Consider the following 3,672-nt stretch of genomic DNA (forward strand, 5'->3'; position numbering starts at 1 on the left):
TCTTTCTGTTTACAAACAAAGGCACGTGAATAAAATCGCGTGCCCGGTCGTCTGCTTTCTTCAATCGCATTGAAATTGTATGCAGACAAAATGGCCTCAGAAACGGGAGAGACGCCCTGTAAAAAAAGAAAAACCGAACTGGACTGCCGACGAATGTCTCCATCTCACAAAACTGGCATAATCTTCACATGAAAGGGAAATCGGAGCTGTCCGGTCACAAGAGGCAGACAACGATGACAGGTAGGTTACGTGTATACATGATGGTTGAATTCCGATAACTCCCGAAAATCTATTCATTCTGCACATCGTTCTGCAGACGACAATTTAAGTTCGCAGTAGTTAGTGGGCTTTGCGCAAATGTACCAAATACACTTTGACACAACACGTGAAAATATAAACTTTTGCTTCCGAAATTAACGATTACCTCTGTAGTTTATTAGTCATCATTATCACCATCATCATCCTCATCATCTTCATCATCAGCTAGTGGTGGAATGTTTAGCATCTTTGCAATATTGTGGAGAATTCCACAAGCTGTAATAACTTTACAGACCCTTTCTGGTCTCAGCCTTCTCCACGTCAGACATGAAATCATCTTTCCACTGCCCAATAGTTTTTCCGACTATGCATCTAGTGGTTTTGTGGGCACTTAGAAAAAAAAAGTAGAAAAAAAGTTAAACAAAAAATTACCCCTTATACAGGCAACTATAAAAGATTAATAAATATTAATAATGCAATTCAGTAATGGTATCTTGATTAACATACGTATCCCCAACCAAGATACTTTGTAGTCTACCATTTTACTGAGATTATTTTTATTTCTATACCATTCCGGTGCAGGAACCACCTTATTCAAAACTGATAAAATGAAGTATTATGTAGAGTTGAATTCAAAAAACTGATTTACAAATTGTACATGTTTACTGATAAGCACAAGTAAGTGGTGTTTCAGACAACATACATCAGTTACTTTCAACGTATACAACTTTATTTTGTTTTCTCCTTATTTTCTTCAATATTTATAATAAGATTTACATAAGATTAATAATTTACTTATCTTGATCCAGATGTTTGGCACCTATTTAGTTATTTGATTTCTTTAACAGTATTTTTTTGCATGTGGTCAAAGAAAGTTGTCTGTTTATTTGGATCAGTTACATACATATGTTTGAAATATGAATTTTTAACTACGCATTTAAACACGTGATAAACCAATTTATAAATGGAAAATGTATATGTATGTTTTATTAAAAACTAGAGCTAGACTGGTATTTTTGGAATTGCCCCATTTTGAGCCCAGCGCTATTATATAATTAGAGTTAGTCCCCTTTGGAGAAAACCTTCAATCGAATGACAACGATTGCCGGACTGAAAATGAGTTGTCTAACAAAAACATAGAATATGGAGCATTTACTTGTTTTATCGAGTCTGTGGTCCAGGTTGTGGGTTCAAGTATGGCGTCAATAACCAATTTTTACATGGATAGCCGCTGTCGCCAAGTAGATGGCATTTTACTGGTAACATTCTCACCTCGAAAATCCTTGCCAGGCCACTTTCACGTAGGATTCTGGCATGATGTGCCGATCCTGGCTATTTTTGCAACTAGGTCTAGAATGCGACAACTTGCGTCTACGACGATCTGGACATTTATTGAATGGAAATTTTTTCCTATTTACAAATTGTGGCTCGTGTGTACTGGGACATAAATGCAGATATGTGTTCCATCAATTGCCCCAACAACTCCAGGAAGTCTCGCAACTGCATAAAAATCTTCTTGGTGTTTTCTGATTGTCTCGGCAGTAAAAGGAAAAGCTATGAATCTCGTGACAACATTTGGATTGTTTAGAGCATTTGTCACTCTTTGGATCACCCTAGATACAGTTGACAGATTAACGTTAAAATTATCACCGCTACAAAGTTGCATTTTCCCAGTAGCATAATATCTTAATGCAATCATAACCTGCAAATGTGGAGGTAAGCTGTGGTTTCTTCCCGTCACAGGTGCGATATCGTCTTTAACAATATCAGTTATATCAAATCTAAATCTCTGATAAAGTTCAAATGCATCGAAGTTATGAAGTGGGTTAAACCTGTCTCTAAAATGTCTTTCTCGTCTCAACGCCCTTGCAAACTTTTGAGGTGCATTATGCTGTCCATTAGCGACGACCATTTTGTTGGAGTTTAGTAACTTGCTGAGAAATTTAAGACTGGCTCAGAGGTTGTTTAAAGATAAGAAATTTTATGCAACCCACTCACAAAGATAAGCAAGATGCTAAGCACAAAATCTAATCTGCTGAGCAGAGTTTTACAACTTAAGCATATTCTTAACCACTTAAGAAGAATTTTTATGCATACGAACCCCGGTGTTTATGTGCTTTTCTTGTGTTTATTGTAATTGTTAAGTACTACTTTATAATAACCTGGATTCATGATACTATAACTTAGAAAACATCTCAACATCAGTAAACAATAAACAAAAATGGCCCTAATATTATACACATGACAGTGATCCTGGGAATGATAGGTCATTGGGTTAAATTCTTTTTTTTTTTTGCACTCAGAGAACAAGATACTGATTTCAGCAATGTTTACTTCAACAATGTGTTTCATGTGTTTTCTCTCCAGACTTGTACACTTGCACTTTTTCATACCATAAATTCTAGAATGACCACCATGCTTGTTTACGAATAGTATGGATTTGTGTAACTAACAAGAAATAATATGGGACAATCAAAATTGTGTCAGTATGCAAGGACCTTCACTAATATGAACAGTACAGACACTGATGGATATATTATTAAGAAAGCAGTACATAACATCAGACCCTATATCTGCGTAGACAATCTTTGAAGGCACCAAAGTTGAAAGAGTTCGGTAATTGCTGTTTTACATTTTTGAAACATGTCAGTAAGATAGAGGATTATCTGTGTGTATAGTTCATTTGCAAAGTTATGTTAAATGTTTCACTGATAATCTTAATAAATTGCCTTCCGTTGTCTGTTATACCAATAAGCTTTGCTTAACATAATGGTTATTACATCGTGAGAAATTGTGAGGCTTTTATCCCGGTGCGTCTAACATGTGGATCAAATTGAAAAAAATGATGGAAAGTCATCCATGTGGCTTATACTTGGGTGCGGTGTATAGGCCATGGTAAAGTGAACCCCTACTGCTCCATCCTAAAATTCCCCTGCCCAGACATATTCTCTGTTGTTTATGTGTTTAAATGAATGAATTGGGATAAATAGAGAAGAAATTGGTGAGGAAAAGTTATTTAGTAAGAAAATAGTGAAATGCTTCACTTTACCTTGACTGTGCCCCACCCTTAATTTCCCGACCCTTGTTGTTTTTGTTTTATTATGTATTGAGGAAGAGAATTGATAAAATTGATGAAATCTTAAGTGAAGAGACATCAATTGAAAACAAAATACAAAGTGGCTTCACTTTACCATAAGGAGGTGGGGGAGGTTCATTTCACCGTAATGGTGAGGTTCACAATTGTGGTATTTTGACCATGGTTCATTTCCCCATGATTCACAATATCGTGCTGGACCAGATATTTGGTCTGATGTTACTACATATTTTCATGAGATACCATAATTTAACCAGACAAGTCCAACAGACCAAGGTAGCTTGGCAAATGCTGCTGTTTTCCCTCTTGACATTTGCCTT

The 3,672-nt window shown here is 36.1% G+C and overlaps 1 pseudogene; it reads right to left on the reverse strand.

Annotated features, from left to right (window-relative positions):
• Nucleotides 1-436: 436 nt before the first annotated feature.
• Nucleotides 437-2,170, reverse strand: LOC132551743 (putative nuclease HARBI1; annotated as a pseudogene).
• Nucleotides 2,171-3,672: the final 1,502 nt, after the last annotated feature.

This window comes from Ylistrum balloti, unplaced genomic scaffold (genome assembly GCF_031769215.1).
Source record: "Ylistrum balloti isolate Yb309-2 unplaced genomic scaffold, AGI_CSIRO_Ybal_v1 Utg370212, whole genome shotgun sequence".
NCBI classification, from domain to species: Eukaryota; Metazoa; Mollusca; class Bivalvia; order Pectinida; family Pectinidae; genus Ylistrum; species Ylistrum balloti.